The following is a 21,343-nucleotide window of genomic DNA, read 5'->3' on the forward strand; positions in this document are numbered from 1 at the left end:
AGTTCTGCTTTTGGAAACTGGGTTAAGAAGGGGTGCACCGTTCCTGGAGGTACTGCAATACCAGGTCAATGCGTGGAGTGGACAGAGCAAGCTCTTTTTCCATCTCCCTGTTCTAAAAATCCATTTAATATATGGTCCCCAGATAGGGGACGTATCAGATATTAAACTGATAAGAACAGATACTACACTTGATCTTAGCCAAAAGGCCGAGAAGCGATAACCAGAATTGGTTTGGGCCTCGAGTGGCACCCTGGCCTATGCCGGACACATCTTAGGGAGAGAGAGCGAGAGGGAGACAAACCCACGCCTACACAAGACATTTTGTCACCCAAGCCAACCCTTGAAAAGGCTGCTTTGCAGAGCCAAAACAAGAAGAATGGTGCGTTTTGCAGCCGCCGCCCACTGCAATGAATCTGAATAACTCCTCCTTTAGGGCGCAAGCAACTCCCCTCCCCCTTGCAGTCTTTCCAATTCACGATACAAAAAGACGGACAGGACAGGTTGCCTGACTTTCCGTCACTGCCACCCTTTGCCATCCTTACCCGTAGAAAGCCCTTTCATCATCCCCAAACCCTAATCTTTTCCCTTTCCTTCCCAGCCCCCAAACCCTGCCCTCTGTACCTTTCTCACCACCCGCTTCCCTTCTCCTGTCATCCCCCTACCACCCGGGAAAAAAAGAGATTGCCCCCTCCTTCCACTAGCCCACCCTCCCACCCAAAGAACAACTTCTTCTGCGCAGCTTGTTTTCTAGGCAGCAGCGCTATTGTGATGTCATCGGGGGGCATTGTGACAAGCCGCCAGTGTTCCGTCTCTTCATGTTGTGCACAGTTCAAACGGAAAATACATCAACAGGCAGACTACAGAAAAGCTTACTATCAAAGGTTAGAGGGGGGCTTTCTCAGAGGGCTTTTTACAGTTTTTCTATTCCCAATTAGCCGTTTAAGTGTACTTATTGAAAGTAGTAATTCTTTCATAGGCCGCCCTTTCTTAGTATTTGACGTTCCTTATATTGCGGTATGAGGCTTCGCAGTAGGTTGCAAACATTCATCACCCATGACTGTCCCCAATTGAGCTCAGAAGCTCAATGTCTATCATGACCTCTCTTTTAGAATGTCCAAGAGCAAGCAAACTATTCCTCCAGGAGAGGGCGCCAACAGACTACTAAAGAGATCATCATTACTCAAAGAAAACCCCAAAAACCAATGCATGATAGGAATAAACAGGTAACTTTCTTTGGAGTGGAAGCGGAGAGATCGCACCAGATGCCAATTCTAGATGTTATCACACCTGTGGTCACTGCAGCAGCAGGTGAATCCACTTTGTCCAAAAGGGATCTATTCCATTCAATTGCAAATGATCTAGATAAGACAGAGAACTGCAGCACGGGGACATAGCCGAGTTGGTCAGGTTGAGTGGTGATGAGTTTGCTATTTGGATGAATAAAGAAAGTCAAAAGTGTGAAAGATAAAAAACAAAAGGAGGAAGTGTGAAAAGTGAATGGGCCAAATTGAGGTGCATATGAAGACGTATGCTTTCTTCCAATTCATTAAATCGGGCTAATATGAATCAGGTGAATTGAGTTCTGCTTTTGGAAACTGGGTTAAGAAGGGGTGCACCGTTCCTGGAGGTACTGCAATACCAGGTCAATGCGTGGAGTGGACAGAGCAAGCTCTTTTTCCATCTCCCTGTTCTAAAAATCCATTTAATATATGGTCCCCAGATAGGGGACGTATCAGATATTAAACTGATAAGAACAGATACTACACTTGATCTTAGCCAAAAGGCCGAGAAGCGATAACCAGAATTGGTTTGGGCCTCGAGTGGCACCCTGGCCTATGCCGGACACATCTTAGGGAGAGAGAGCGAGAGGGAGACAAACCCACGCCTACACAAGACATTTTGTCACCCAAGCCAACCCTTGAAAAGGCTGCTTTGCAGAGCCAAAACAAGAAGAATGGTGCGTTTTGCAGCCGCCGCCCACTGCAATGAATCTGAATAACTCCTCCTTTAGGGCGCAAGCAACTCCCCTCCCCCTTGCAGTCTTTCCAATTCACGATACAAAAAGACGGACAGGACAGGTTGCCTGACTTTCCGTCACTGCCACCCTTTGCCATCCTTACCCGTAGAAAGCCCTTTCATCATCCCCAAACCCTAATCTTTTCCCTTTCCTTCCCAGCCCCCAAACCCTGCCCTCTGTACCTTTCTCACCACCCGCTTCCCTTCTCCTGTCATCCCCCTACCACCCGGGAAAAAAAGAGATTGCCCCCTCCTTCCACTAGCCCACCCTCCCACCCAAAGAACAACTTCTTCTGCGCAGCTTGTTTTCTAGGCAGCAGCGCTATTGTGATGTCATCGGGGGGCATTGTGACAAGCCGCCAGTGTTCCGTCTCTTCATGTTGTGCACAGTTCAAACGGAAAATACATCAACAGGCAGACTACAGAAAAGCTTACTATCAAAGGTTAGAGGGGGGCTTTCTCAGAGGGCTTTTTACAGTTTTTCTATTCCCAATTAGCCGTTTAAGTGTACTTATTGAAAGTAGTAATTCTTTCATAGGCCGCCCTTTCTTAGTATTTGACGTTCCTTATATTGCGGTATGAGGCTTCGCAGTAGGTTGCAAACATTCATCACCCATGACTGTCCCCAATTGAGCTCAGAAGCTCAATGTCTATCATGACCTCTCTTTTAGAATGTCCAAGAGCAAGCAAACTATTCCTCCAGGAGAGGGCGCCAACAGACTACTAAAGAGATCATCATTACTCAAAGAAAACCCCAAAAACCAATGCATGATAGGAATAAACAGGTAACTTTCTTTGGAGTGGAAGCGGAGAGATCGCACCAGATGCCAATTCTAGATGTTATCACACCTGTGGTCACTGCAGCAGCAGGTGAATCCACTTTGTCCAAAAGGGATCTATTCCATTCAATTGCAAATGATCTAGATAAGACAGAGAACTGCAGCACGGGGACATAGCCGAGTTGGTCAGGTTGAGTGGTGATGAGTTTGCTATTTGGATGAATAAAGAAAGTCAAAAGTGTGAAAGATAAAAAACAAAAGGAGGAAGTGTGAAAAGTGAATGGGCCAAATTGAGGTGCATATGAAGACGTATGCTTTCTTCCAATTCATTAAATCGGGCTAATATGAATCAGGTGAATTGAGTTCTGCTTTTGGAAACTGGGTTAAGAAGGGGTGCACCGTTCCTGGAGGTACTGCAATACCAGGTCAATGCGTGGAGTGGACAGAGCAAGCTCTTTTTCCATCTCCCTGTTCTAAAAATCCATTTAATATATGGTCCCCAGATAGGGGACGTATCAGATATTAAACTGATAAGAACAGATACTACACTTGATCTTAGCCAAAAGGCCGAGAAGCGATAACCAGAATTGGTTTGGGCCTCGAGTGGCACCCTGGCCTATGCCGGACACATCTTAGGGAGAGAGAGCGAGAGGGAGACAAACCCACGCCTACACAAGACATTTTGTCACCCAAGCCAACCCTTGAAAAGGCTGCTTTGCAGAGCCAAAACAAGAAGAATGGTGCGTTTTGCAGCCGCCGCCCACTGCAATGAATCTGAATAACTCCTCCTTTAGGGCGCAAGCAACTCCCCTCCCCCTTGCAGTCTTTCCAATTCACGATACAAAAAGACGGACAGGACAGGTTGCCTGACTTTCCGTCACTGCCACCCTTTGCCATCCTTACCTGTAGAAAGCCCTTTCATCATCCCCAAACCCTAATCTTTTCCCTTTCCTTCCCAGCCCCCAAACCCTGCCCTCTGTACCTTTCTCACCACCCGCTTCCCTTCTCCTGTCATCCCCCTACCACCCGGGAAAAAAAGAGATTGCCCCCTCCTTCCACTAGCCCACCCTCCCACCCAAAGAACAACTTCTTCTGCGCAGCTTGTTTTCTAGGCAGCAGCGCTATTGTGATGTCATCGGGGGGCATTGTGACAAGCCGCCAGTGTTCCGTCTCTTCATGTTGTGCACAGTTCAAACGGAAAATACATCAACAGGCAGACTACAGAAAAGCTTACTATCAAAGGTTAGAGGGGGGCTTTCTCAGAGGGCTTTTTACAGTTTTTCTATTCCCAATTAGCCGTTTAAGTGTACTTATTGAAAGTAGTAATTCTTTCATAGGCCGCCCTTTCTTAGTATTTGACGTTCCTTATATTGCGGTATGAGGCTTCGCAGTAGGTTGCAAACATTCATCACCCATGACTGTCCCCAATTGAGCTCAGAAGCTCAATGTCTATCATGACCTCTCTTTTAGAATGTCCAAGAGCAAGCAAACTATTCCTCCAGGAGAGGGCGCCAACAGACTACTAAAGAGATCATCATTACTCAAAGAAAACCCCAAAAACCAATGCATGATAGGAATAAACAGGTAACTTTCTTTGGAGTGGAAGCGGAGAGATCGCACCAGATGCCAATTCTAGATGTTATCACACCTGTGGTCACTGCAGCAGCAGGTGAATCCACTTTGTCCAAAAGGGATCTATTCCATTCAATTGCAAATGATCTAGATAAGACAGAGAACTGCAGCACGGGGACATAGCCGAGTTGGTCAGGTTGAGTGGTGATGAGTTTGCTATTTGGATGAATAAAGAAAGTCAAAAGTGTGAAAGATAAAAAACAAAAGGAGGAAGTGTGAAAAGTGAATGGGCCAAATTGAGGTGCATATGAAGACGTATGCTTTCTTCCAATTCATTAAATCGGGCTAATATGAATCAGGTGAATTGAGTTCTGCTTTTGGAAACTGGGTTAAGAAGGGGTGCACCGTTCCTGGAGGTACTGCAATACCAGGTCAATGCGTGGAGTGGACAGAGCAAGCTCTTTTTCCATCTCCCTGTTCTAAAAATCCATTTAATATATGGTCCCCAGATAGGGGACGTATCAGATATTAAACTGATAAGAACAGATACTACACTTGATCTTAGCCAAAAGGCCGAGAAGCGATAACCAGAATTGGTTTGGGCCTCGAGTGGCACCCTGGCCTATGCCGGACACATCTTAGGGAGAGAGAGCGAGAGGGAGACAAACCCACGCCTACACAAGACATTTTGTCACCCAAGCCAACCCTTGAAAAGGCTGCTTTGCAGAGCCAAAACAAGAAGAATGGTGCGTTTTGCAGCCGCCGCCCACTGCAATGAATCTGAATAACTCCTCCTTTAGGGCGCAAGCAACTCCCCTCCCCCTTGCAGTCTTTCCAATTCACGATACAAAAAGACGGACAGGACAGGTTGCCTGACTTTCCGTCACTGCCACCCTTTGCCATCCTTACCCGTAGAAAGCCCTTTCATCATCCCCAAACCCTAATCTTTTCCCTTTCCTTCCCAGCCCCCAAACCCTGCCCTCTGTACCTTTCTCACCACCCGCTTCCCTTCTCCTGTCATCCCCCTACCACCCGGGAAAAAAAGAGATTGCCCCCTCCTTCCACTAGCCCACCCTCCCACCCAAAGAACAACTTCTTCTGCGCAGCTTGTTTTCTAGGCAGCAGCGCTATTGTGATGTCATCGGGGGGCATTGTGACAAGCCGCCAGTGTTCCGTCTCTTCATGTTGTGCACAGTTCAAACGGAAAATACATCAACAGGCAGACTACAGAAAAGCTTACTATCAAAGGTTAGAGGGGGGCTTTCTCAGAGGGCTTTTTACAGTTTTTCTATTCCCAATTAGCCGTTTAAGTGTACTTATTGAAAGTAGTAATTCTTTCATAGGCCGCCCTTTCTTAGTATTTGACGTTCCTTATATTGCGGTATGAGGCTTCGCAGTAGGTTGCAAACATTCATCACCCATGACTGTCCCCAATTGAGCTCAGAAGCTCAATGTCTATCATGACCTCTCTTTTAGAATGTCCAAGAGCAAGCAAACTATTCCTCCAGGAGAGGGCGCCAACAGACTACTAAAGAGATCATCATTACTCAAAGAAAACCCCAAAAACCAATGCATGATAGGAATAAACAGGTAACTTTCTTTGGAGTGGAAGCGGAGAGATCGCACCAGATGCCAATTCTAGATGTTATCACACCTGTGGTCACTGCAGCAGCAGGTGAATCCACTTTGTCCAAAAGGGATCTATTCCATTCAATTGCAAATGATCTAGATAAGACAGAGAACTGCAGCACGGGGACATAGCCGAGTTGGTCAGGTTGAGTGGTGATGAGTTTGCTATTTGGATGAATAAAGAAAGTCAAAAGTGTGAAAGATAAAAAACAAAAGGAGGAAGTGTGAAAAGTGAATGGGCCAAATTGAGGTGCATATGAAGACGTATGCTTTCTTCCAATTCATTAAATCGGGCTAATATGAATCAGGTGAATTGAGTTCTGCTTTTGGAAACTGGGTTAAGAAGGGGTGCACCGTTCCTGGAGGTACTGCAATACCAGGTCAATGCGTGGAGTGGACAGAGCAAGCTCTTTTTCCATCTCCCTGTTCTAAAAATCCATTTAATATATGGTCCCCAGATAGGGGACGTATCAGATATTAAACTGATAAGAACAGATACTACACTTGATCTTAGCCAAAAGGCCGAGAAGCGATAACCAGAATTGGTTTGGGCCTCGAGTGGCACCCTGGCCTATGCCGGACACATCTTAGGGAGAGAGAGCGAGAGGGAGACAAACCCACGCCTACACAAGACATTTTGTCACCCAAGCCAACCCTTGAAAAGGCTGCTTTGCAGAGCCAAAACAAGAAGAATGGTGCGTTTTGCAGCCGCCGCCCACTGCAATGAATCTGAATAACTTCTCCTTTAGGGCGCAAGCAACTCCCCTCCCCCTTGCAGTCTTTCCAATTCACGATACAAAAAGACGGACAGGACAGGTTGCCTGACTTTCCGTCACTGCCACCCTTTGCCATCCTTACCCGTAGAAAGCCCTTTCATCATCCCCAAACCCTAATCTTTTCCCTTTCCTTCCCAGCCCCCAAACCCTGCCCTCTGTACCTTTCTCACCACCCGCTTCCCTTCTCCTGTCATCCCCCTACCACCCGGGAAAAAAAGAGATTGCCCCCTCCTTCCACTAGCCCACCCTCCCACCCAAAGAACAACTTCTTCTGCGCAGCTTGTTTTCTAGGCAGCAGCGCTATTGTGATGTCATCGGGGGGCATTGTGACAAGCCGCCAGTGTTCCGTCTCTTCATGTTGTGCACAGTTCAAACGGAAAATACATCAACAGGCAGACTACAGAAAAGCTTACTATCAAAGGTTAGAGGGGGGCTTTCTCAGAGGGCTTTTTACAGTTTTTCTATTCCCAATTAGCCGTTTAAGTGTACTTATTGAAAGTAGTAATTCTTTCATAGGCCGCCCTTTCTTAGTATTTGACGTTCCTTATATTGCGGTATGAGGCTTCGCAGTAGGTTGCAAACATTCATCACCCATGACTGTCCCCAATTGAGCTCAGAAGCTCAATGTCTATCATGACCTCTCTTTTAGAATGTCCAAGAGCAAGCAAACTATTCCTCCAGGAGAGGGCGCCAACAGACTACTAAAGAGATCATCATTACTCAAAGAAAACCCCAAAAACCAATGCATGATAGGAATAAACAGGTAACTTTCTTTGGAGTGGAAGCGGAGAGATCGCACCAGATGCCAATTCTAGATGTTATCACACCTGTGGTCACTGCAGCAGCAGGTGAATCCACTTTGTCCAAAAGGGATCTATTCCATTCAATTGCAAATGATCTAGATAAGACAGAGAACTGCAGCACGGGGACATAGCCGAGTTGGTCAGGTTGAGTGGTGATGAGTTTGCTATTTGGATGAATAAAGAAAGTCAAAAGTGTGAAAGATAAAAAACAAAAGGAGGAAGTGTGAAAAGTGAATGGGCCAAATTGAGGTGCATATGAAGACGTATGCTTTCTTCCAATTCATTAAATCGGGCTAATATGAATCAGGTGAATTGAGTTCTGCTTTTGGAAACTGGGTTAAGAAGGGGTGCACCGTTCCTGGAGGTACTGCAATACCAGGTCAATGCGTGGAGTGGACAGAGCAAGCTCTTTTTCCATCTCCCTGTTCTAAAAATCCATTTAATATATGGTCCCCAGATAGGGGACGTATCAGATATTAAACTGATAAGAACAGATACTACACTTGATCTTAGCCAAAAGGCCGAGAAGCGATAACCAGAATTGGTTTGGGCCTCGAGTGGCACCCTGGCCTATGCCGGACACATCTTAGGGAGAGAGAGCGAGAGGGAGACAAACCCACGCCTACACAAGACATTTTGTCACCCAAGCCAACCCTTGAAAAGGCTGCTTTGCAGAGCCAAAACAAGAAGAATGGTGCGTTTTGCAGCCGCCGCCCACTGCAATGAATCTGAATAACTCCTCCTTTAGGGCGCAAGCAACTCCCCTCCCCCTTGCAGTCTTTCCAATTCACGATACAAAAAGACGGACAGGACAGGTTGCCTGACTTTCCGTCACTGCCACCCTTTGCCATCCTTACCCGTAGAAAGCCCTTTCATCATCCCCAAACCCTAATCTTTTCCCTTTCCTTCCCAGCCCCCAAACCCTGCCCTCTGTACCTTTCTCACCACCCGCTTCCCTTCTCCTGTCATCCCCCTACCACCCGGGAAAAAAAGAGATTGCCCCCTCCTTCCACTAGCCCACCCTCCCACCCAAAGAACAACTTCTTCTGCGCAGCTTGTTTTCTAGGCAGCAGCGCTATTGTGATGTCATCGGGGGGCATTGTGACAAGCCGCCAGTGTTCCGTCTCTTCATGTTGTGCACAGTTCAAACGGAAAATACATCAACAGGCAGACTACAGAAAAGCTTACTATCAAAGGTTAGAGGGGGGCTTTCTCAGAGGGCTTTTTACAGTTTTTCTATTCCCAATTAGCCGTTTAAGTGTACTTATTGAAAGTAGTAATTCTTTCATAGGCCGCCCTTTCTTAGTATTTGACGTTCCTTATATTGCGGTATGAGGCTTCGCAGTAGGTTGCAAACATTCATCACCCATGACTGTCCCCAATTGAGCTCAGAAGCTCAATGTCTATCATGACCTCTCTTTTAGAATGTCCAAGAGCAAGCAAACTATTCCTCCAGGAGAGGGCGCCAACAGACTACTAAAGAGATCATCATTACTCAAAGAAAACCCCAAAAACCAATGCATGATAGGAATAAACAGGTAACTTTCTTTGGAGTGGAAGCGGAGAGATCGCACCAGATGCCAATTCTAGATGTTATCACACCTGTGGTCACTGCAGCAGCAGGTGAATCCACTTTGTCCAAAAGGGATCTATTCCATTCAATTGCAAATGATCTAGATAAGACAGAGAACTGCAGCACGGGGACATAGCCGAGTTGGTCAGGTTGAGTGGTGATGAGTTTGCTATTTGGATGAATAAAGAAAGTCAAAAGTGTGAAAGATAAAAAACAAAAGGAGGAAGTGTGAAAAGTGAATGGGCCAAATTGAGGTGCATATGAAGACGTATGCTTTCTTCCAATTCATTAAATCGGGCTAATATGAATCAGGTGAATTGAGTTCTGCTTTTGGAAACTGGGTTAAGAAGGGGTGCACCGTTCCTGGAGGTACTGCAATACCAGGTCAATGCGTGGAGTGGACAGAGCAAGCTCTTTTTCCATCTCCCTGTTCTAAAAATCCATTTAATATATGGTCCCCAGATAGGGGACGTATCAGATATTAAACTGATAAGAACAGATACTACACTTGATCTTAGCCAAAAGGCCGAGAAGCGATAACCAGAATTGGTTTGGGCCTCGAGTGGCACCCTGGCCTATGCCGGACACATCTTAGGGAGAGAGAGCGAGAGGGAGACAAACCCACGCCTACACAAGACATTTTGTCACCCAAGCCAACCCTTGAAAAGGCTGCTTTGCAGAGCCAAAACAAGAAGAATGGTGCGTTTTGCAGCCGCCGCCCACTGCAATGAATCTGAATAACTCCTCCTTTAGGGCGCAAGCAACTCCCCTCCCCCTTGCAGTCTTTCCAATTCACGATACAAAAAGACGGACAGGACAGGTTGCCTGACTTTCCGTCACTGCCACCCTTTGCCATCCTTACCCGTAGAAAGCCCTTTCATCATCCCCAAACCCTAATCTTTTCCCTTTCCTTCCCAGCCCCCAAACCCTGCCCTCTGTACCTTTCTCACCACCCGCTTCCCTTCTCCTGTCATCCCCCTACCACCCGGGAAAAAAAGAGATTGCCCCCTCCTTCCACTAGCCCACCCTCCCACCCAAAGAACAACTTCTTCTGCGCAGCTTGTTTTCTAGGCAGCAGCGCTATTGTGATGTCATCGGGGGGCATTGTGACAAGCCGCCAGTGTTCCGTCTCTTCATGTTGTGCACAGTTCAAACGGAAAATACATCAACAGGCAGACTACAGAAAAGCTTACTATCAAAGGTTAGAGGGGGGCTTTCTCAGAGGGCTTTTTACAGTTTTTCTATTCCCAATTAGCCGTTTAAGTGTACTTATTGAAAGTAGTAATTCTTTCATAGGCCGCCCTTTCTTAGTATTTGACGTTCCTTATATTGCGGTATGAGGCTTCGCAGTAGGTTGCAAACATTCATCACCCATGACTGTCCCCAATTGAGCTCAGAAGCTCAATGTCTATCATGACCTCTCTTTTAGAATGTCCAAGAGCAAGCAAACTATTCCTCCAGGAGAGGGCGCCAACAGACTACTAAAGAGATCATCATTACTCAAAGAAAACCCCAAAAACCAATGCATGATAGGAATAAACAGGTAACTTTCTTTGGAGTGGAAGCGGAGAGATCGCACCAGATGCCAATTCTAGATGTTATCACACCTGTGGTCACTGCAGCAGCAGGTGAATCCACTTTGTCCAAAAGGGATCTATTCCATTCAATTGCAAATGATCTAGATAAGACAGAGAACTGCAGCACGGGGACATAGCCGAGTTGGTCAGGTTGAGTGGTGATGAGTTTGCTATTTGGATGAATAAAGAAAGTCAAAAGTGTGAAAGATAAAAAACAAAAGGAGGAAGTGTGAAAAGTGAATGGGCCAAATTGAGGTGCATATGAAGACGTATGCTTTCTTCCAATTCATTAAATCGGGCTAATATGAATCAGGTGAATTGAGTTCTGCTTTTGGAAACTGGGTTAAGAAGGGGTGCACCGTTCCTGGAGGTACTGCAATACCAGGTCAATGCGTGGAGTGGACAGAGCAAGCTCTTTTTCCATCTCCCTGTTCTAAAAATCCATTTAATATATGGTCCCCAGATAGGGGACGTATCAGATATTAAACTGATAAGAACAGATACTACACTTGATCTTAGCCAAAAGGCCGAGAAGCGATAACCAGAATTGGTTTGGGCCTCGAGTGGCACCCTGGCCTATGCCGGACACATCTTAGGGAGAGAGAGCGAGAGGGAGACAAACCCACGCCTACACAAGACATTTTGTCACCCAAGCCAACCCTTGAAAAGGCTGCTTTGCAGAGCCAAAACAAGAAGAATGGTGCGTTTTGCAGCCGCCGCCCACTGCAATGAATCTGAATAACTCCTCCTTTAGGGCGCAAGCAACTCCCCTCCCCCTTGCAGTCTTTCCAATTCACGATACAAAAAGACGGACAGGACAGGTTGCCTGACTTTCCGTCACTGCCACCCTTTGCCATCCTTACCCGTAGAAAGCCCTTTCATCATCCCCAAACCCTAATCTTTTCCCTTTCCTTCCCAGCCCCCAAACCCTGCCCTCTGTACCTTTCTCACCACCCGCTTCCCTTCTCCTGTCATCCCCCTACCACCCGGGAAAAAAAGAGATTGCCCCCTCCTTCCACTAGCCCACCCTCCCACCCAAAGAACAACTTCTTCTGCGCAGCTTGTTTTCTAGGCAGCAGCGCTATTGTGATGTCATCGGGGGGCATTGTGACAAGCCGCCAGTGTTCCGTCTCTTCATGTTGTGCACAGTTCAAACGGAAAATACATCAACAGGCAGACTACAGAAAAGCTTACTATCAAAGGTTAGAGGGGGGCTTTCTCAGAGGGCTTTTTACAGTTTTTCTATTCCCAATTAGCCGTTTAAGTGTACTTATTGAAAGTAGTAATTCTTTCATAGGCCGCCCTTTCTTAGTATTTGACGTTCCTTATATTGCGGTATGAGGCTTCGCAGTAGGTTGCAAACATTCATCACCCATGACTGTCCCCAATTGAGCTCAGAAGCTCAATGTCTATCATGACCTCTCTTTTAGAATGTCCAAGAGCAAGCAAACTATTCCTCCAGGAGAGGGCGCCAACAGACTACTAAAGAGATCATCATTACTCAAAGAAAACCCCAAAAACCAATGCATGATAGGAATAAACAGGTAACTTTCTTTGGAGTGGAAGCGGAGAGATCGCACCAGATGCCAATTCTAGATGTTATCACACCTGTGGTCACTGCAGCAGCAGGTGAATCCACTTTGTCCAAAAGGGATCTATTCCATTCAATTGCAAATGATCTAGATAAGACAGAGAACTGCAGCACGGGGACATAGCCGAGTTGGTCAGGTTGAGTGGTGATGAGTTTGCTATTTGGATGAATAAAGAAAGTCAAAAGTGTGAAAGATAAAAAACAAAAGGAGGAAGTGTGAAAAGTGAATGGGCCAAATTGAGGTGCATATGAAGACGTATGCTTTCTTCCAATTCATTAAATCGGGCTAATATGAATCAGGTGAATTGAGTTCTGCTTTTGGAAACTGGGTTAAGAAGGGGTGCACCGTTCCTGGAGGTACTGCAATACCAGGTCAATGCGTGGAGTGGACAGAGCAAGCTCTTTTTCCATCTCCCTGTTCTAAAAATCCATTTAATATATGGTCCCCAGATAGGGGACGTATCAGATATTAAACTGATAAGAACAGATACTACACTTGATCTTAGCCAAAAGGCCGAGAAGCGATAACCAGAATTGGTTTGGGCCTCGAGTGGCACCCTGGCCTATGCCGGACACATCTTAGGGAGAGAGAGCGAGAGGGAGACAAACCCACGCCTACACAAGACATTTTGTCACCCAAGCCAACCCTTGAAAAGGCTGCTTTGCAGAGCCAAAACAAGAAGAATGGTGCGTTTTGCAGCCGCCGCCCACTGCAATGAATCTGAATAACTCCTCCTTTAGGGCGCAAGCAACTCCCCTCCCCCTTGCAGTCTTTCCAATTCACGATACAAAAAGACGGACAGGACAGGTTGCCTGACTTTCCGTCACTGCCACCCTTTGCCATCCTTACCCGTAGAAAGCCCTTTCATCATCCCCAAACCCTAATCTTTTCCCTTTCCTTCCCAGCCCCCAAACCCTGCCCTCTGTACCTTTCTCACCACCCGCTTCCCTTCTCCTGTCATCCCCCTACCACCCGGGAAAAAAAGAGATTGCCCCCTCCTTCCACTAGCCCACCCTCCCACCCAAAGAACAACTTCTTCTGCGCAGCTTGTTTTCTAGGCAGCAGCGCTATTGTGATGTCATCGGGGGGCATTGTGACAAGCCGCCAGTGTTCCGTCTCTTCATGTTGTGCACAGTTCAAACGGAAAATACATCAACAGGCAGACTACAGAAAAGCTTACTATCAAAGGTTAGAGGGGGGCTTTCTCAGAGGGCTTTTTACAGTTTTTCTATTCCCAATTAGCCGTTTAAGTGTACTTATTGAAAGTAGTAATTCTTTCATAGGCCGCCCTTTCTTAGTATTTGACGTTCCTTATATTGCGGTATGAGGCTTCGCAGTAGGTTGCAAACATTCATCACCCATGACTGTCCCCAATTGAGCTCAGAAGCTCAATGTCTATCATGACCTCTCTTTTAGAATGTCCAAGAGCAAGCAAACTATTCCTCCAGGAGAGGGCGCCAACAGACTACTAAAGAGATCATCATTACTCAAAGAAAACCCCAAAAACCAATGCATGATAGGAATAAACAGGTAACTTTCTTTGGAGTGGAAGCGGAGAGATCGCACCAGATGCCAATTCTAGATGTTATCACACCTGTGGTCACTGCAGCAGCAGGTGAATCCACTTTGTCCAAAAGGGATCTATTCCATTCAATTGCAAATGATCTAGATAAGACAGAGAACTGCAGCACGGGGACATAGCCGAGTTGGTCAGGTTGAGTGGTGATGAGTTTGCTATTTGGATGAATAAAGAAAGTCAAAAGTGTGAAAGATAAAAAACAAAAGGAGGAAGTGTGAAAAGTGAATGGGCCAAATTGAGGTGCATATGAAGACGTATGCTTTCTTCCAATTCATTAAATCGGGCTAATATGAATCAGGTGAATTGAGTTCTGCTTTTGGAAACTGGGTTAAGAAGGGGTGCACCGTTCCTGGAGGTACTGCAATACCAGGTCAATGCGTGGAGTGGACAGAGCAAGCTCTTTTTCCATCTCCCTGTTCTAAAAATCCATTTAATATATGGTCCCCAGATAGGGGACGTATCAGATATTAAACTGATAAGAACAGATACTACACTTGATCTTAGCCAAAAGGCCGAGAAGCGATAACCAGAATTGGTTTGGGCCTCGAGTGGCACCCTGGCCTATGCCGGACACATCTTAGGGAGAGAGAGCGAGAGGGAGACAAACCCACGCCTACACAAGACATTTTGTCACCCAAGCCAACCCTTGAAAAGGCTGCTTTGCAGAGCCAAAACAAGAAGAATGGTGCGTTTTGCAGCCGCCGCCCACTGCAATGAATCTGAATAACTCCTCCTTTAGGGCGCAAGCAACTCCCCTCCCCCTTGCAGTCTTTCCAATTCACGATACAAAAAGACGGACAGGACAGGTTGCCTGACTTTCCGTCACTGCCACCCTTTGCCATCCTTACCCGTAGAAAGCCCTTTCATCATCCCCAAACCCTAATCTTTTCCCTTTCCTTCCCAGCCCCCAAACCCTGCCCTCTGTACCTTTCTCACCACCCGCTTCCCTTCTCCTGTCATCCCCCTACCACCCGGGAAAAAAAGAGATTGCCCCCTCCTTCCACTAGCCCACCCTCCCACCCAAAGAACAACTTCTTCTGCGCAGCTTGTTTTCTAGGCAGCAGCGCTATTGTGATGTCATCGGGGGGCATTGTGACAAGCCGCCAGTGTTCCGTCTCTTCATGTTGTGCACAGTTCAAACGGAAAATACATCAACAGGCAGACTACAGAAAAGCTTACTATCAAAGGTTAGAGGGGGGCTTTCTCAGAGGGCTTTTTACAGTTTTTCTATTCCCAATTAGCCGTTTAAGTGTACTTATTGAAAGTAGTAATTCTTTCATAGGCCGCCCTTTCTTAGTATTTGACGTTCCTTATATTGCGGTATGAGGCTTCGCAGTAGGTTGCAAACATTCATCACCCATGACTGTCCCCAATTGAGCTCAGAAGCTCAATGTCTATCATGACCTCTCTTTTAGAATGTCCAAGAGCAAGCAAACTATTCCTCCAGGAGAGGGCGCCAACAGACTACTAAAGAGATCATCATTACTCAAAGAAAACCCCAAAAACCAATGCATGATAGGAATAAACAGGTAACTTTCTTTGGAGTGGAAGCGGAGAGATCGCACCAGATGCCAATTCTAGATGTTATCACACCTGTGGTCACTGCAGCAGCAGGTGAATCCACTTTGTCCAAAAGGGATCTATTCCATTCAATTGCAAATGATCTAGATAAGACAGAGAACTGCAGCACGGGGACATAGCCGAGTTGGTCAGGTTGAGTGGTGATGAGTTTGCTATTTGGATGAATAAAGAAAGTCAAAAGTGTGAAAGATAAAAAACAAAAGGAGGAAGTGTGAAAAGTGAATGGGCCAAATTGAGGTGCATATGAAGACGTATGCTTTCTTCCAATTCATTAAATCGGGCTAATATGAATCAGGTGAATTGAGTTCTGCTTTTGGAAACTGGGTTAAGAAGGGGTGCACCGTTCCTGGAGGTACTGCAATACCAGGTCAATGCGTGGAGTGGACAGAGCAAGCTCTTTTTCCATCTCCCTGTTCTAAAAATCCATTTAATATATGGTCCCCAGATAGGGGACGTATCAGATATTAAACTGATAAGAACAGATTTTGATTTAATGAAGCTTTCCAAAGCACCACAAAAAATGCATGACCGAAGTCACACCAAAAACAGTGCAAAGGCTAGGATTCGTGTGGACCCCACCGTGAGGAGAGGGTCCCCAAAAATCAACCCCGTCCCTCCGAGCCAGAAGGCCACAGCAAGGGTCAGGGATCTTCGGTGCTCCCCCAAGCCGAAGCCTGGTTGAGCCTTGTCGTTGCTCCCAGCGTCCACCCAGGCATCTTACCCAAGTGGAGTAGAGAGCTACTAGTTGTTGGTTTCGCAGCCGAAACTGCCCGGACCGTCAACCGGTGTTGGTTTCTCAGCCCAAGGCTAACCGGACCTCCAACCGGGTGTTGGTTTCTCAGCCGAAGCTGACCCAGACCTCCAACCGGGTGTTGGTTTCTCAGCCGAAGCTGAGCCAGACCTCCAACCGGGTGTTAGTTTCTCAGCCCAAAGCTGACCAGACCTCCGACCGGGATTATAAAAATTTCCCTTCCTAGCCAGAAGGCCGGGATAGGGTAATATGCTCAAAAAGTATGGAAAGGCAAGGTACGGTGTGCTACAGAGCCCAAGGCTTGCCGGGGTCCCAAGCCAGCAAGCTCAGACTCACTCCAGGGTCGTCAGTCCTGGGTCACGTTGTACCATAGCCCCCCACCCTTACTCAGTCTAATAGCCTCGATCCTGGTAGGGCCATGTTTTCCTCTAGATGAATATACTATCCACCCAGAGTACTAGCAAGCGCAACCTTCCAGTGTGCATTGTATCATTGTACTAAGGTGGCCTGGAGCTTAAACCACCTCTTCGAACAACACTACACTTGATCTTAGCCAAAAGGCCGAGAAGCGATAACCAGAATTGGTTTGGGCCTCGAGTGGCACCCTGGCCTATGCCGGACACATCTTAGGGAGAGAGAGCGAGAGGGAGACAAACCCACGCCTACACAAGACATTTTGTCACCCAAGCCAACCCTTGAAAAGGCTGCTTTGCAGAGCCAAAACAAGAAGAATGGTGCGTTTTGCAGCCGCCGCCCACTGCAATGAATCTGAATAACTCCTCCTTTAGGGCGCAAGCAACTCCCCTCCCCCTTGCAGTCTTTCCAATTCACGATACAAAAAGACGGACAGGACAGGTTGCCTGACTTTCCGTCACTGCCACCCTTTGCCATCCTTACCCGTAGAAAGCCCTTTCATCATCCCCAAACCCTAATCTTTTCCCTTTCCTTCCCAGCCCCCAAACCCTGCCCTCTGTACCTTTCTCACCACCCGCTTCCCTTCTCCTGTCATCCCCCTACCACCCGGGAAAAAAAGAGATTGCCCCCTCCTTCCACTAGCCCACCCTCCCACCCAAAGAACAACTTCTTCTGCGCAGCTTGTTTTCTAGGCAGCAGCGCTATTGTGATGTCATCGGGGGGCATTGTGACAAGCCGCCAGTGTTCCGTCTCTTCATGTTGTGCACAGTTCAAACGGAAAATACATCAACAGGCAGACTACAGAAAAGCTTACTATCAAAGGTTAGAGGGGGGCTTTCTCAGAGGGCTTTTTACAGTTTTTCTATTCCCAATTAGCCGTTTAAGTGTACTTATTGAAAGTAGTAATTCTTTCATAGGCCGCCCTTTCTTAGTATTTGACGTTCCTTATATTGCGGTATGAGGCTTCGCAGTAGGTTGCAAACATTCATCACCCATGACTGTCCCCAATTGAGCTCAGAAGCTCAATGTCTATCATGACCTCTCTTTTAGAATGTCCAAGAGCAAGCAAACTATTCCTCCAGGAGAGGGCGCCAACAGACTACTAAAGAGATCATCATTACTCAAAGAAAACCCCAAAAACCAATGCATGATAGGAATAAACAGGTAACTTTCTTTGGAGTGGAAGCGGAGAGATCGCACCAGATGCCAATTCTAGATGTTATCACACCTGTGGTCACTGCAGCAGCAGGTGAATCCACTTTGTCCAAAAGGGATCTATTCCATTCAATTGCAAATGATCTAGATAAGACAGAGAACTGCAGCACGGGGACATAGCCGAGTTGGTCAGGTTGAGTGGTGATGAGTTTGCTATTTGGATGAATAAAGAAAGTCAAAAGTGTGAAAGATAAAAAACAAAAGGAGGAAGTGTGAAAAGTGAATGGGCCAAATTGAGGTGCATATGAAGACGTATGCTTTCTTCCAATTCATTAAATCGGGCTAATATGAATCAGGTGAATTGAGTTCTGCTTTTGGAAACTGGGTTAAGAAGGGGTGCACCGTTCCTGGAGGTACTGCAATACCAGGTCAATGCGTGGAGTGGACAGAGCAAGCTCTTTTTCCATCTCCCTGTTCTAAAAATCCATTTAATATATGGTCCCCAGATAGGGGACGTATCAGATATTAAACTGATAAGAACAGATACTACACTTGATCTTAGCCAAAAGGCCGAGAAGCGATAACCAGAATTGGTTTGGGCCTCGAGTGGCACCCTGGCCTATGCCGGACACATCTTAGGGAGAGAGAGCGAGAGGGAGACAAACCCACGCCTACACAAGACATTTTGTCACCCAAGCCAACCCTTGAAAAGGCTGCTTTGCAGAGCCAAAACAAGAAGAATGGTGCGTTTTGCAGCCGCCGCCCACTGCAATGAATCTGAATAACTCCTCCTTTAGGGCGCAAGCAACTCCCCTCCCCCTTGCAGTCTTTCCAATTCACGATACAAAAAGACGGACAGGACAGGTTGCCTGACTTTCCGTCACTGCCACCCTTTGCCATCCTTACCCGTAGAAAGCCCTTTCATCATCCCCAAACCCTAATCTTTTCCCTTTCCTTCCCAGCCCCCAAACCCTGCCCTCTGTACCTTTCTCACCACCCGCTTCCCTTCTCCTGTCATCCCCCTACCACCCGGGAAAAAAAGAGATTGCCCCCTCCTTCCACTAGCCCACCCTCCCACCCAAAGAACAACTTCTTCTGCGCAGCTTGTTTTCTAGGCAGCAGCGCTATTGTGATGTCATCGGGGGGCATTGTGACAAGCCGCCAGTGTTCCGTCTCTTCATGTTGTGCACAGTTCAAACGGAAAATACATCAACAGGCAGACTACAGAAAAGCTTACTATCAAAGGTTAGAGGGGGGCTTTCTCAGAGGGCTTTTTACAGTTTTTCTATTCCCAATTAGCCGTTTAAGTGTACTTATTGAAAGTAGTAATTCTTTCATAGGCCGCCCTTTCTTAGTATTTGACGTTCCTTATATTGCGGTATGAGGCTTCGCAGTAGGTTGCAAACATTCATCACCCATGACTGTCCCCAATTGAGCTCAGAAGCTCAATGTCTATCATGACCTCTCTTTTAGAATGTCCAAGAGCAAGCAAACTATTCCTCCAGGAGAGGGCGCCAACAGACTACTAAAGAGATCATCATTACTCAAAGAAAACCCCAAAAACCAATGCATGATAGGAATAAACAGGTAACTTTCTTTGGAGTGGAAGCGGAGAGATCGCACCAGATGCCAATTCTAGATGTTATCACACCTGTGGTCACTGCAGCAGCAGGTGAATCCACTTTGTCCAAAAGGGATCTATTCCATTCAATTGCAAATGATCTAGATAAGACAGAGAACTGCAGCACGGGGACATAGCCGAGTTGGTCAGGTTGAGTGGTGATGAGTTTGCTATTTGGATGAATAAAGAAAGTCAAAAGTGTGAAAGATAAAAAACAAAAGGAGGAAGTGTGAAAAGTGAATGGGCCAAATTGAGGTGCATATGAAGACGTATGCTTTCTTCCAATTCATTAAATCGGGCTAATATGAATCAGGTGAATTGAGTTCTGCTTTTGGAAACTGGGTTAAGAAGGGGTGCACCGTTCCTGGAGGTACTGCAATACCAGGTCAATGCGTGGAGTGGACAGAGCAAGCTCTTTTTCCATCTCCCTGTTCTAAAAATCCATTTAATATATGGTCCCCAGATAGGGGACGTATCAGATATTAAACTGATAAGAACAGATACTACACTTGATCTTAGCCAAAAGGCCGAGAAGCGATAACCAGAATTGGTTTGGGCCTCGAGTGGCACCCTGGCCTATGCCGGACACATCTTAGGGAGAGAGAGCGAGAGGGAGACAAACCCACGCCTACACAAGACATTTTGTCACCCAAGCCAACCCTTGAAAAGGCTGCTTTGCAGAGCCAAAACAAGAAGAATGGTGCGTTTTGCAGCCGCCGCCCACTGCAATGAATCTGAATAACTCCTCCTTTAGGGCGCAAGCAACTCCCCTCCCCCTTGCAGTCTTTCCAATTCACGATACAAAAAGACGGACAGGACAGGTTGCCTGACTTTCCGTCACTGCCACCCTTTGCCATCCTTACCCGTAGAAAGCCCTTTCATCATCCCCAAACCCTAATCTTTTCCCTTTCCTTCCCAGCCCCCAAACCCTGCCCTCTGTACCTTTCTCACCACCCGCTTCCCTTCTCCTGTCATCCCCCTACCACCCGGGAAAAAAAGAGATTGCCCCCTCCTTCCACTAGCCCACCCTCCCACCCAAAGAACAACTTCTTCTGCGCAGCTTGTTTTCTAGGCAGCAGCGCTATTGTGATGTCATCGGGGGGCATTGTGACAAGCCGCCAGTGTTCCGTCTCTTCATGTTGTGCACAGTTCAAACGGAAAATACATCAACAGGCAGACTACAGAAAAGCTTACTATCAAAGGTTAGAGGGGGGCTTTCTCAGAGGGCTTTTTACAGTTTTTCTATTCCCAATTAGCCGTTTAAGTGTACTTATTGAAAGTAGTAATTCTTTCATAGGCCGCCCTTTCTTAGTATTTGACGTTCCTTATATTGCGGTATGAGGCTTCGCAGTAGGTTGCAAACATTCATCACCCATGACTGTCCCCAATTGAGCTCAGAAGCTCAATGTCTATCATGACCTCTCTTTTAGAATGTCCAAGAGCAAGCAAACTATTCCTCCAGGAGAGGGCGCCAACAGACTACTAAAGAGATCATCATTACTCAAAGAAAACCCCAAAAACCAATGCATGATAGGAATAAACAGGTAACTTTCTTTGGAGTGGAAGCGGAGAGATCGCACCAGATGCCAATTCTAGATGTTATCACACCTGTGGTCACTGCAGCAGCAGGTGAATCCACTTTGTCCAAAAGGGATCTATTCCATTCAATTGCAAATGATCTAGATAAGACAGAGAACTGCAGCACGGGGACATAGCCGAGTTGGTCAGGTTGAGTGGTGATGAGTTTGCTATTTGGATGAATAAAGAAAGTCAAAAGTGTGAAAGATAAAAAACAAAAGGAGGAAGTGTGAAAAGTGAATGGGCCAAATTGAGGTGCATATGAAGACGTATGCTTTCTTCCAATTCATTAAATCGGGCTAATATGAATCAGGTGAATTGAGTTCTGCTTTTGGAAACTGGGTTAA

The 21,343-nt window shown here is 46.6% G+C and overlaps 13 non-coding genes across 13 annotated transcripts; all 13 read right to left on the bottom strand.

Annotated features, from left to right (window-relative positions):
• Nucleotides 1-27: 27 nt before the first annotated feature.
• On the bottom strand, nucleotides 28-218 carry LOC142271041 (U2 spliceosomal RNA). Its single transcript, XR_012736218.1, has one exon. It is a non-coding gene; the product is annotated as a U2 spliceosomal RNA (small nuclear RNA).
• A 1,387-nt stretch (nucleotides 219-1,605) lies between these two features.
• On the bottom strand, nucleotides 1,606-1,796 carry LOC142271053 (U2 spliceosomal RNA). Its single transcript, XR_012736229.1, has one exon. It is a non-coding gene; the product is annotated as a U2 spliceosomal RNA (small nuclear RNA).
• Nucleotides 1,797-3,183: 1,387 nt separating this feature from the next.
• Nucleotides 3,184-3,374, bottom strand: LOC142271065 (U2 spliceosomal RNA). The gene has a single exon (XR_012736240.1). It is a non-coding gene; the product is annotated as a U2 spliceosomal RNA (small nuclear RNA).
• Nucleotides 3,375-4,761: 1,387 nt separating this feature from the next.
• LOC142271077 (U2 spliceosomal RNA) lies at nucleotides 4,762-4,952 on the bottom strand. Its single transcript, XR_012736251.1, has one exon. It is a non-coding gene; the product is annotated as a U2 spliceosomal RNA (small nuclear RNA).
• A 1,387-nt stretch (nucleotides 4,953-6,339) lies between these two features.
• Nucleotides 6,340-6,530, bottom strand: LOC142271089 (U2 spliceosomal RNA). The gene has a single exon (XR_012736262.1). It is a non-coding gene; the product is annotated as a U2 spliceosomal RNA (small nuclear RNA).
• A 1,387-nt stretch (nucleotides 6,531-7,917) lies between these two features.
• On the bottom strand, nucleotides 7,918-8,108 carry LOC142271042 (U2 spliceosomal RNA). Its single transcript, XR_012736219.1, has one exon. It is a non-coding gene; the product is annotated as a U2 spliceosomal RNA (small nuclear RNA).
• A 1,387-nt stretch (nucleotides 8,109-9,495) lies between these two features.
• On the bottom strand, nucleotides 9,496-9,686 carry LOC142271043 (U2 spliceosomal RNA). The gene has a single exon (XR_012736220.1). It is a non-coding gene; the product is annotated as a U2 spliceosomal RNA (small nuclear RNA).
• A 1,387-nt stretch (nucleotides 9,687-11,073) lies between these two features.
• On the bottom strand, nucleotides 11,074-11,264 carry LOC142271044 (U2 spliceosomal RNA). The gene has a single exon (XR_012736221.1). It is a non-coding gene; the product is annotated as a U2 spliceosomal RNA (small nuclear RNA).
• A 1,387-nt stretch (nucleotides 11,265-12,651) lies between these two features.
• Nucleotides 12,652-12,842, bottom strand: LOC142271045 (U2 spliceosomal RNA). Its single transcript, XR_012736222.1, has one exon. It is a non-coding gene; the product is annotated as a U2 spliceosomal RNA (small nuclear RNA).
• A 1,387-nt stretch (nucleotides 12,843-14,229) lies between these two features.
• On the bottom strand, nucleotides 14,230-14,420 carry LOC142271047 (U2 spliceosomal RNA). The gene has a single exon (XR_012736223.1). It is a non-coding gene; the product is annotated as a U2 spliceosomal RNA (small nuclear RNA).
• Nucleotides 14,421-15,807: 1,387 nt separating this feature from the next.
• On the bottom strand, nucleotides 15,808-16,003 carry LOC142271092 (U2 spliceosomal RNA). The gene has a single exon (XR_012736263.1). It is a non-coding gene; the product is annotated as a U2 spliceosomal RNA (small nuclear RNA).
• A 2,185-nt stretch (nucleotides 16,004-18,188) lies between these two features.
• LOC142271048 (U2 spliceosomal RNA) lies at nucleotides 18,189-18,379 on the bottom strand. The gene has a single exon (XR_012736224.1). It is a non-coding gene; the product is annotated as a U2 spliceosomal RNA (small nuclear RNA).
• A 1,387-nt stretch (nucleotides 18,380-19,766) lies between these two features.
• On the bottom strand, nucleotides 19,767-19,957 carry LOC142271049 (U2 spliceosomal RNA). The gene has a single exon (XR_012736225.1). It is a non-coding gene; the product is annotated as a U2 spliceosomal RNA (small nuclear RNA).
• Between the last annotated feature and the right edge of the window lie 1,386 nt (nucleotides 19,958-21,343).

The sequence above is a fragment of the Anomaloglossus baeobatrachus genome, unplaced genomic scaffold, assembly GCF_048569485.1.
Source record: "Anomaloglossus baeobatrachus isolate aAnoBae1 unplaced genomic scaffold, aAnoBae1.hap1 Scaffold_3347, whole genome shotgun sequence".
Classification (NCBI taxonomy): domain Eukaryota; kingdom Metazoa; phylum Chordata; class Amphibia; order Anura; family Aromobatidae; genus Anomaloglossus; species Anomaloglossus baeobatrachus.